The 12,676-nt window shown below is 40.1% G+C and overlaps 1 protein-coding gene and 1 long non-coding RNA gene across 4 annotated transcripts in view; both read right to left on the reverse strand.

Moving 5' to 3' along the window:
- Positions 1-12,676, reverse strand: part of DIAPH2 (diaphanous related formin 2) — a 5,141,990-nt gene that overhangs the window by 304,876 nt on the left and 4,824,438 nt on the right. The window lies entirely within an intron of this gene.
- LOC138481687 (uncharacterized) lies at positions 9,335-9,928 on the reverse strand. The gene is made up of 2 exons (XR_011274333.1): positions 9,829-9,928; positions 9,335-9,445 (listed from the first exon to the last, which is right to left on the reverse strand). It is a non-coding gene; the product is annotated as an uncharacterized lncRNA (long non-coding RNA).

The raw sequence follows: 12,676 nt of genomic DNA on the forward strand, positions 1-12,676 counted from the left end.
AGACTGTTTACTCACTTTCACTTCTTAGGGGTTCCCTTGCACACGTTTTGTATCAGGTGTCTTTTTACTAACGAAAACTTTCAAAAACTGCAAGAATTTTACATTGACCTCTGCATGACAACTTCAACCTTTCTTTCAATAATTCTTAATCCACAATCTTCCTCCTCTTAGAACACAAATGAGTCTTGGTACTTGTAGTTTCATATTCCTTTTTGTTTGCCTTCTTAGCCACTTTCAAAATCCATATGTAACACAATAGTTCTTGGTATTCATAGTTTCTTATCCTCTTTAATTTGCCTTCTTGGTCTCTTTCAAAATTCATACATACAAAAAAGGCATCTTGGTATTTGTAGTTTCTTATCCGTTTTAGTTTGCCTTCCTGGCCTCCTTCACGGTTCATATATTTTGCACTGTTGGCATATTCAGGGTTCACATACTTTGCTTTCAATCATTCAACTTTCTTTCGTGATCGCAATTATTTTCTTGCCTTTGATTTCCATTCAACTCAGGACATTTCACAGAGACTTTCGAAAGTGTGACTTCACCTTGCAGGACCACACTGCTACTTTGTTTGCATTCCTTTTACAATTCAGCAATTGTCCTCTCCATTATGTTTTTTTATCACACACAACCTTCAACTTTTGAGTTAAAATTACTTGTGCTTTTAACACAAAGTAGCCCACAACACTCACAGGTGAGTGGCAGAGTTGGGGAGGAGCAGAGGAGGTGTTGGAAATGGCCCTTACTGCTGCATGAAGAGCTTTGATGAAGGAAGACTAATTAACACAAACCAGGCTTTGTTGCCTTCAATATCTCACTGGTTGTGTTCATGCAGCACTCAAGGCCATTTCACTCTTCATGCAGCAGTCAAGGCCCTTTCCAACACCTCCTCTGCTCCTCCCAACTTCACCACTCACCCGTGAGGGTTGCAGGCCACTGTCTTATACCACAAAGGTTTCTTTCTTCCGCTCACTCACTTTCCAACTGCAGATCCGCCCCTTGGCCTTCCGACTTCCATCGCCTAGTTCGCGTCAGCCCCAGAAGAGCTGTTCCTTCTTGTAGCCAGCCTCGCTCAAAGTGTGTCTGTGCATGCCACCTTTTATTCATTTGACAAGGAGTGTTAAATAGTGGCAGGTCTATATAGTAAAGATTATGTGCCTGACTCTGTCTGGCCTCATTACAGGGACAGAGCCATTGCAAGTCAGTAGATATGACCTGCCTGTCCTCATTCATCATCATCCTCCACTCAGTAGTGTTGTCAATGTAATGTGGGAGGAATTATGGTAGCTGCAATTTCCCCAAAAATAATCGGGCTTAGGGGTTAGGTGGGTTGTGGAAAGAGGGCAGGACTATGTCTCTCCGTTGAGTGCTTCTCCACCACTCCCTGTGGACCTCCTACCCAGGTGATCCTCCCTCACTTGTCCACCCCCAGGGTTGGGATCCAAAAGCTATGGCCTTTCCCTGGCAGAATGGGAAAGATGCGGCTACACTGGATAGCCTTTGCCGATGATATTTTACTTCTCAACCCCACTCCTTTCGGACATCAGAATAAACTTAATTCCTTTTCATTATATGCATTTGATTATAATCTAACTTCCAACCCTATGAAATCTCAAATTATGATCTTTTCTGCAGGTAGGAAATTAAAGCCTTTTAGGTGGTTGATTGAAGGCATTCATATACTTCAACCACTAAGTATCAAATACTTTGGTTATACTTTGTTTAATTCCACTTCTATCTCTAAATTGAAAGAAATATTCAATCAGAAAGGCACACCTCTCATCTCTCAAATGAAAGTGATATATTCTAAATATTGTACATTCTTGTTACGGTTTATAGTCATAAAGTCGAATGAAATAATATCGAAAGTCATAATGTCTAAAACAAAAAGTCGAAAAAAAAAACATTTTTTTTGGTTGTTTTTTGTTCGAAATGGGGGGTTCTCCCCCAACTGCCCCCATTTTCTTTGATGTCACTTCAGTCAACAATGCTCAATCTTATACTGTTCCCTTATATTTCCTATCAGTATCATGAAATTATAAGTGTAGCAATGGTTGTTGTTTGTATAATTCACTGTTGAAAATATTGAGCACTTATGACAAGATGTATTATGTATTGTATGCATATACTTCCTCAAGAACTTTCTCAGTGTCCAGGATCTAAAAGCCCAATACAATACCCTACTTTCTAAAGACAGAATCAAAATCACAATCCCTAGAAGCCAGTTTTGCCTTTCCAATCACAAACCAGTGGAAGCCTGTTTTGATGTGTCACAATCAAGTTAAGTGTTTTTAACAGGGGATCATTGTTAATTTGTCACTTCACACAACATTGTTGTTAGATGATCATGATTTTTTATATCCATCATTTCTTGCCACTGCATATAAGACTACACATATATTGCATACTATATATATTACTGTCTGTTTATTGCAATTACTACATTCTCTAACCTAAATGTGTATGTTGTTCACTCTTATCTCTTTCACATTCATGGATTGGGAGCAGACACAGCTTGTTTTCAATGTCCACATTGATGATGTCCTGTCAATGTGGTTAGCATATACAGAATGCTTGTCTTAGATTTGTGCTGCTTTTTAAAGCAAGTAATATCAACCGCCATTTTCTCCCCCTGTGTTCAGTACATGACAATTATGTTTAATAATCCCCTTAATATGTGTGTTTTGTCTTAAATGCAGTAAACTAGACATGTGGTTATTTTTCATCTCAACATTTTGGGCCTTACATGTTTGTAGGCAATCACATTGGACAGTTTACATTGTTCTCAAAGGAGGATAACATGGATAAGAGAAAGGGCCTACTCTCAGTGGACCTCACTTTTAAAACTTCAATTTCCAATGAATATTTGTCTCTCACACTGACTGTTGAATAGCATCCAGAAATAATGCACTTCAACCATGCCTCTATAATTAGCTCACTCCTATACTGTTTAAGGATGGGGTTGCGATCCATATTATCAAAGGAAGCAGAGCGGTTGGGTAATGTAACATTGACACATTAGATACTCTTCTGTGGATGGCAGGAGACATATATTGATTGCTTGGTTGATTGTTTATTTATCATGTGTTATACACAAGTGTTTCAAAGTGCAACCATGCATGGGGGGAAGACGTAGGGAAGACACGTCAAACGATCTTACTAGGCATGGTACTAATGGTCATAATGATGAAATCCTGATTGGTTGTGGTCGTGTACACTATTGTCTTGACAGCCTAGCAGTAGTTGGCTTGCCACATACTCTTCTTGTTTTCTGAGACAAAATAGTTATGTTTCATTTTGGATGGAAATTAAGAAATTCTGTGTGGTTGGTTTTGACTGTATGCTTGCCTTGAGATTAAATATAACTGTGTAACATGAACTTTTATTTTTATAGCTGTGACATATGCAAAGTCCCCATCATGACCCTACTAGTGGATGGTGGCGATGCATGGGGGCAGGTGCAAACACAAGATAAGTGATGCTGGAACTCACTGTGGCATTATTTGGATACCTTGGCTGCTCCCACCATGCAACACATAGTAAGCAAGGATTCATCAATGTATCATCTATGAAGCTCCTGATTCTCCAAAAGTATCACAAATGGGCAGCACCGAAGAGCCAGCACACATGACTCTGCTCTTGCAGGTGCACAAATCAATATAACAGTAGGTGGTTAATGGGTGGATCCTGAGCTAGGACAGTAAACTCAAGAAGCAGTCAACCAGTCACTACACACGGTCTTTACACTCAAAGAATTAAGACTGGTTAGGCTTAAGGATTTCAAGCCAGAATGTGGCAAGTAGAGAGAGGACAGCCCATGGAGACAGACTAGCCAACTCCAACTCCCATAACCAAGCTGCATATACCCATCATCCAACCCTATCTTGGCTGCTAAAGGAGACATCCCTGCGATCCCTTAGGCCAGAAGGAGGCTGGTGGGTGGACCCTGTCCTTTGCATGAATAAGCACTTCTAGCAGAGGTCAGTGGGTGTTTGTTGAAGGAGCTGATTTGGTGTCAGCTGGCAAAGAGATCAGAATGAGCATAAGGCATGCAGCCAGAGGAGATCTCCAGGAGGCTAAGAAAAGGAGGAAGCAGCATGCTGGGGTAAGTAGAAAACAAAAGAGTTAGGATAGTAAAACATAAAGTGGGTGGGGAAGGTAAACACAAGGGGCTGGGATGAGGAACACCCAGAAGACTGGCATGAGCTCCAGGGAGCAAGAGACTGTCAGGAGTTGTACAGTAAACATTATGTCAAAAATACAATATAGCATGAAAGGCCTTCCTGGCAAAGCAAGAGTACCAATATGCTTGGCCTCTATACATTATTGGAGATTTCTGCCTCTTTATTGTTGACTCAATCAAAATGACACTTTTATGACTGCTCATTCTGCTCATTATTATGTCAAAATAATGCTATTACATATTTTCCTTCTGCCGCATGTGAATCCCAGAAAAAAATGTCAAAACCTGTCATTTGTCTTATATTTTTAAGTATGTCTAGCGTAGCTTTAAACAGAGTTAAATGCATTTGTTTTAAGTGACTGCCCTTGTTCAGAGTGTAAAACAAATTAATAAAAAAGTATAAACTAAATTGTAGCATTATGTGATACCTGATTATACAGTGCTTTAATTAAAAGTGCACAGGGTTAATTTAATAATGAGGATATTAAATACAAGAATACAACTGAAGCAGCTTTTAGCTTTCATGTCTGCTTTGAAAAGCAAGTTGGAAGGGGGAAGCCCAGCAAATGCTGAGAACAAAATTGAAACACTTTGATATTTACCTTTCTCGGCCTGACATTGTCTCAATGCACATGAAAAGCCTACATAATGGCTTTATTCAGACCAGTTTTTGTAAGTATAATTGCTTATTTATATGACGCTTAATACCAAGAGGTTTGTAAGTGTGGACCCGGGGATCGAACCTGTATTGCGCCGCATCGTCTTGCTTCCAAGACAAGCACATTGCCCCCGAGATTGTATCAACCCACCCTCTTCCAGACCTTTTAATAGGTCTTCAGATATAAGACTCTGATGGGCCTCATCATAATCTGTCAAAGTGTAAGCCTGTCATAAACACTACAGTTTTAAGAGATCTAGGGAAATGTGACTAACATTCAGAAGCATGGCACCAGACAACTGCCTTGGATTAGTCATGGAGAATATGCACACTACGAGAATTCTGCTTTGGATAAGTAGTAACATGGAAAGGGGGATATTTGGGTGAGGTATCATCTCTGCCTTTCGGTGGAAAATAGCTCCAATTGCACACCAAAAATAAATAAATACATTTAACATGAGGAAAACATACAATAAAATGTATAATCATAAAATTAATCAGTGCATTGCCATGCAAGATCTTATTGACACCATATTTGGACAGTTTATGTATATGAGTAACTTATATAACAAGCAGTAATATAAACTTCATGTTATCATGTATCAAATTAGTAAAAAATGCTAAAATGTGTACATTTGTCGATCATTATAAGAAGTGAATCATTCAACATCTCTAAATGTTCGCCCCAAGTTGCAGAATCTGAAAATGTAAGTTTCATCCCCCTCTAGGCAGAACTTAGAGTGTAAAAACTAATTAGCATCTCTTCAAAAAGAGCAATTCTCCCCTACCTTTTCTAGTCAAGTGGCTGGAAAACCATACCTCTGACAAGCCAGGTTTGTGGCTAAAGGGCGATATAATGACATAAGGACAGATGGGAGTATTATGGAATATTTGGCAATGAAGTTTCAGAAGGGGAATAAACTGCAGATTTAGGAGCAGGAGAACAATCATTGCCCACAGGGAAAACCTATACACTGCGAGAAAAGTGCCGCAGGAGCCCATCGAAGGAAGACCAGTCAGTGTAGGGGATTTATTTCCAAAAATGCTAACTGAATTGAGGGTTTGATGTACAAATGATGTCCAACTGTATGGGTTGGTTGCTGGTTCTGCCACAAAAAGTAGTTACATCTAGAAATGTAAATCAACCCCAACCCCCAAATTGTCCAATTTGATTAATGTAAAATCTTGAAAAATAAAATCACTGGGAATGCAGGTAGTTTCCATTTAAAAACAGGAACACTGGTGCTAATATTCCAAGCTGTGTTTTTTGCTTGTATATCCAATACAAAGTGAGATATTGCTCTTGCTGGCCTAATTGACTTTGTATTAAATAAGGAAAATCAAAACGGAATACATTTTGGTTCCACTATAAGGTGAAATTGCCTTAGCAAAGTTAAGTAATATTTCTGAATATAATTTGTGGTGGAAGCCGGTGCTGAGTCATTTAGATCATAGTGGAATCATGATCCACTATTGCCTAGAGACATCTTGGGCCTCATTACAAGGTTGGCGGTCCAGTAATAACGGTACCGGTAAGCTTTCCGGTACCGTTGTTACTGGACCAGCAAACTATGAGGTCTGCCAGCAGGTGCCTTGCAGCCCGGCAGGTCTGACATGCCGGGTGGACCGGCACCCACGAACAGACCTACACAGTAGCACCATTATTAACGGTGCTGGTGCTACCAGCCTCCCCATTACCATTGATTCCTAAAAGACTCAGATGGGAATGGGGAGTAAATTTAACCGGCACCCGGCGAAGGGGTATTACCAGGTCTGCCAGGGCTGGAATGCCCCGGTACATCCCTATTGCCGGATGCCAGTAAAAAAATGACTCCGGCGGGAGCTGTGCTGGTATTTACCAGCATGGCTACTGCCAGAGTCATAATGAGGCCCCATGTAGTTAATGTTGCTGTTGAAGACCATAGTGTCAACTGGATGATTGTGCAACAAAATGCATGCTAAAAGAATTTCATCTGTTCAATAAAAACTTTGAAAACTGAAAATCTTAGCAATTCCCCAGTCTTTCAATACATAGCCAGAGTCAGGTGCAATCTGGAAGGAAGGGGTCTTTGAGTACATATCTGTTAATGGAGTATAGTACATCTCCATCCCAGAAATATAAAGAGACTGAATGCATTACATGCAGGCTTTTTTAAAAGTGTGCATACATCAACATTGAAATAAATACATTAACTTGTAAAGTAAAGGCGCGCGCGCGCACCCACACACACACACACACACACACACACACACACACACACACACACTTGGTTTAAGTATTTGTTTTGTATATGTACCATATTGTAGTGGTATAAATGGTAAAGCTAGAAAATCAGTTGTCTAAACTGAACTCTTCTTATAAATAAAGTTTTATTTTTGACTACCTCACTGTCTGTTTCTTGCCCAGAATTGTGGGGTGGGATATATAAATCGGAGTATTAGATTGTCGTGTCACATCTACATGAGCCAATATTAAAATATATAAAAATACTCACAAGACCTAGTAGGCAGGGGAGTGAAAGGCCCAGACTGAGGAGGGGAAGAATTTGGAGGATGGAGCAAATGTGAAAGGGGCCCCTAGGGGACCCTGACATCTATGGAAACAAGGCGAGTCACCACACATGATAGATACGCCAGACATGAGGTTGTATTCCCAAAGCTAGGGTTTATTGCAAAGCAAAAGTCTCAGTTGGCCAACTCGGTCTCACGCCCCGCGAAGTGTATCTCTAGACCTCGAGGGACGCAAGAGAGTGAATTACGTGCATCAGTAACATATATACAAAATGCATATCAAACAATCAGCTATGACATGTCTAACACCCCCCTTTTATTGGGTTTCTTTGAACTTGGTGTGATGATGGACATCTCCGACAACTATGACACCTTCAAACATCTATTCTAGTAACAATTTGCAATTTGTGAGTGCGAAGGCATCTTTCAGTTGTTGAATAGAACACAGTGCTTCTGTTCTTGGAAGTGAGCTTCATATGGGGGGGGGAAAGTTGCATTCCGGACCTTGCTATCTATTAGGTGCTATTCGCGTCCTGGGAGCCGACACGCTCTAGCGGGCTCAGCAAAGGGGGGCCATAAGAAAAGCATAATTCAAGCCTTTAGCGGTATTATTCTAACATATTCTACCATATAACGAGACTGGCTGGCAGCTGCGAAATGATTAAATGCCCTGCAGCTCTGCTTCAAGGCTACATTCGGGAAGGAGGCATTCTTCCTGGCGCTGACTACGTTTGTGTTTCAACAAACTCTTGTTATCCTCTCATCCCTGCGGCCTTGTCCTTTTCACTTACAGACAACAATGTTTTACAGTCGAGCAGTGTAAGCGGAAAATATACTGCGAAGCAATAGTAACAGAAAGCAATGAGCAATGGTTAGAAAACAAAATGGCGATTCTTGTTACATCAAAGTGGCCGTTCATTGGCAAGCTCGAAAACGTATATTCTGTCATATCGTGCATGAGACGGTTGGCCCACAGCCACCAAAATACGTTTGTGGTCACAAAGTAGAGGTATCCATTTTTCTAGACTGACAAATGGGTAGTGCAATTCAGAGTTTCACTCTAATCGTCTTATGGCTGGTGGAAGCACACTGACTACCCTACACTTCGGCCCAAACAAAACTCTGACTCTTCCCTTGGAACCAGGAGGATAGGCAAGACCGTAACAGGCAGCACCGAGAATGCTGTTTGCCTAATTGTGCACTGCATGAATGCTAAACACAGTGAATTGATATGAAACTGCATATAACGAGGCATTCTGTCTGGAAGCACACTCCAACCGGGATCATTAAATGAAATGGCTTTCCTACCCCAAAGAGTGACAGCACGCTGCCGGAACTGGGGCCTAGAAGAGTCCTTTAAAGTGACGTATGAAGGTCAAAATAATATATATATATATATATATATATACAAACATAATGGTTCATAAAGAAATCTGGTGTGCAAATGTCTTCACCCAAAAATGACAATGCAACTTGGAGAGTCAGGTTAACATGGAAACAAAGCATGCCTTGAAATAAGTGGAGGCGGGGAAGACTAGATGAAGTTGCTGTGCTTTCTCTGACATCACATTATGACAAACTATGTGCATTCTAAGTGCATCAAAGAACACACAATGCCTTCCCATGTTATGTGCCTACACTTACTCATGTGCAACATGCACATATGTGCTTTGATTCCTGTGACTGTACATATCGATGTTTCTATGTTCTACTTCTGGGAGCAACGAGACACCGCCGAAAGTGATAGACTGGTGCCGTATAAAACGCCATTATAAATAAATGGGTCACACCCCATGTGGGTGCCATTACAAGCAAATTGGATTCACATGGTGCAGGGGTACTAGCAACGTGAAACGCATGTTCCCCTACATGAACATTAAAAGCCTGATCCTTCTTTTGTGTAGTGATACCGCTGTGGTGTGAACCCAAACAATCATACTAGATTGTAGAAATTTATTAATGAAAATACAGGACTCTGCGCCAACAACTCAAGTTGAGTTAAATCTTAGATTATGCTTTATTGATCATCCATGACCATTGAGCCCATAATTGATAACATGTTTCGGCTCCACTGAGCCTTTTTCAAATCCGGGCTACCCATAATTGTAATATAGGACATACAATATATCATTGTCAAAAAAACAATTTGTATGAACAACATCATAAAGTAAAACATAATACCAGTTTTCAAATGTCGTGACCACAAATTGTGCATAATAACATGAAAGAAATTAGACAGAAAAACAAGGATGGGCAAAAGGGAAGGTTTCATGGGTGTAGAAAAATAGGCAAACATATCATAATACATTGTTATGTTTGAGTAAACAAAAAAAGAGCACAAAAAACAGAAACAAAAACACAAACAGAAAGAAAAAAGAACCCATTAGTAATCATTATTCTTCAATTCATTGAATAATATAACCAAATTCTGCAATGGTCCCTTGAGACAAACTAACAACTTGGTGGATGTCCTTACCCGAAATTTGATGTAACCAGTTCTTATGACTATTTGTCCATGTAGTAGTAACGGGGTACAATCCCCAATATCAATCTAAACAAAAAATGTAAGTAGCGAAGGTAAATAGAACTGATTGTCCAATTTAGAATATACATTAATTTTGTATATCAAGGTTGCCTATGGCAACTAAGCATTTTCACTTATGAGAATAAATCCCGCCCTCCACCACACGGGCAAAACAACTCTACTTAATGGTCACAGGCCATTTCTGCCTTATTCAAAACAATTCATTATAAATTCCGTAGTGAAGACAATTTTAATTAACCATCATTACGTAACATGATGACGCATTTCAAATATACAACACGTATTTCAAGTACGGAAAGCACAACAGATAGCTTATTTGGTTGCTACTCGTCAAGTACCATTAAAGCTAAATCTCATTGAAAAGTAAACCATGAGATAAGCGGTCCTCACTTACCATTCTACATTTGAATTTGTAGAATGCTGGGGGATAGAATGCGGTTTTCAATGACGATGCCTTTCCTTGCGTCGCCGTGGTAACCGCGCACAGTGATGACGCCTAGTATAAGAAGACATACCTGGTAAGCGTTCGGCTTACCTGCCGACGCGTGTGACTGTTTGTGTTCCAGGAACTGGTAAGAGAGGACCGCTTATCTCATGGTTTACTTTTCAATGAGATTTAGCTTTAATGGTACTTGACGAGTAGCAACCAAATAAGCTATATGTTGTGCTTTCCGTACTTGAAATACGTGTTCTATATTTGAAATGCGTCATCATGTTACGTAATGATGGTTAATTAAAATTGTCTTCACTACGGAATTTATAATGAATTGTTTTGAATAAGGCAGAAATGGCCTGTGACCATTAAGTAGAGTTGTTTTGCCCGTGTGGTGGAGGGCGGGATTTATTCTCATAAGTGAAAATGCTTAGTTGCCATAGGCAACCTTGATATACAAAATTAATGTATATTCTAAATTGGACAATCAGTTCTATTTACCTTCGCTACTTACATTTTTTGTTTAGATTGATATTGGGGATTGTACCCCGTTACTACTACATGGACAAATAGTCATAAGAACTGGTTACATCAAATTTCGGGTAAGGACATCCACCAAGTTGTTAGTTTGTCTCAAGGGACCATTGCAGAATTTGGTTATATTATTCAATGAATTGAAGAATAATGATTACTAATGGGTTCTTTTTTCTTTCTGTTTGTGTTTTTGTTTCTGTTTTTTGTGCTCTTTTTTTGTTTACTCAAACATAACAATGTATTATGATATGTTTGCCTATTTTTCTACACCCATGAAACCTTCCCTTTTGCCCATCCTTGTTTTTCTGTCTAATTTCTTTCATGTTATTATGCACAATTTGTGGTCACGACATTTGAAAACTGGTATTATGTTTTACTTTATGATGTTGTTCATACAAATTGTTTTTTTGACAATGATATATTGTATGTCCTATATTACAATTATGGGTAGCCCGGATTTGAAAAAGGCTCAGTGGAGCCGAAACATGTTATCAATTATGGGCTCAATGGTCATGGATGATCAATAAAGCATAACCTAAGATTTAACTCAACTTGAGTTGTTGGCGCAGAGTCCTGTATTTTCATTAATAAATTTCTTCAACGTATGGGACGGTTAGGCTTTTTACCGTCCTTATACAGTTGACCTGCGACTTCATTGACCGGATTTTGAAACTTTTAATCTTGCACGTATAACTATCGGGATTGTAAGGAGTCGCCCTGGTAGAGCAAGGTTTTTCAAAGCCACAGTTTTTCAATACTAGATTGTACATTTGTGGAAAGGCAGGCTAGCTCTTTAGATCGCTTGTCCAAGGTGTGGTTTGTGGCTGGAAATTCTCACGGAACTACCAGCAAAGCAAGACACAGAAAAAAGGGCTTCTCTCAGAGAATCCACATGCCAATAAGTGTCAGAAAAGGACAGGGAAAACATTGAAGACATACATGCTGTTTACATTCTATTTGAAAGGCTTTAACATCGGAGAATCGACCTGAAGGTCAGACGATGCCTGTCTGAAAATGGCCGCTGGCTGGCACGTTAACATTCAAGATGGGAATGATTTGCCAAACATCTCCTTCCAGGAGATGAAAAACAAATACAAGTTACGGCCGTTCAGCAGAAGCTAATCTGAATTTGCACCTGATGGGATCACGCGAGATGATCTTTGGGAAAAACAAATAAAGCATTTGCTTCTCAGTAAATACAGTAAAGTCTCCACGTGGGATGCATAACTTCACTCTGTCGACTATAAAAGTCCAAGGTGACCCCCCCTCCTCTAGTCCCTAGCTTACTGGCAATAGCCCACTCCATCAGGCTTTATTGCTATACTATTCTGCAGTGTTAGACACACTCATTCCCTTTGCACCCAGCTCATTGGAATAAAACAGTTTATTTCTGCGCAGCCCCCGTCTCCCACATTTACTCCGGAGAAGTCCTGACAGTTTAACTTTGCACTCTGGAGCCAGTTCAATTTACATTCCCACAGAGGAACCCAGAATATCGCAGCTTCTTCTCGGGCTTTCAATTCTGACATAAAGCGCACAATATGATGTATGCTCTGTGAACATGCAACCGTGAACAGTGAAAGTTCAAATAAAGGTGGCAGCGAGGAGGAGGCCTGCACTTACAACTGAGTGCTGCCTGTGTGGGATCAGATCACACGCTCGCTCGGTGTCGTGAAGATTAACAATAATGAAACAACAACACGTCCACGGGGACGCTGCATGAAAATGCAGCTAATTAGCTGCAGATTTGCAAAACACTCCAAGGTTGTCCTTTTAAATAATCTGTGAGTACACGTATGGGCCTGATTTGCA

Source organism: Ambystoma mexicanum, chromosome 5p (assembly GCF_040938575.1).
Source record: "Ambystoma mexicanum isolate Mex_15411 chromosome 5p, UKY_AmexF1_1, whole genome shotgun sequence".
In the NCBI taxonomy this organism is placed as follows: Eukaryota; Metazoa; Chordata; class Amphibia; order Caudata; family Ambystomatidae; genus Ambystoma; species Ambystoma mexicanum.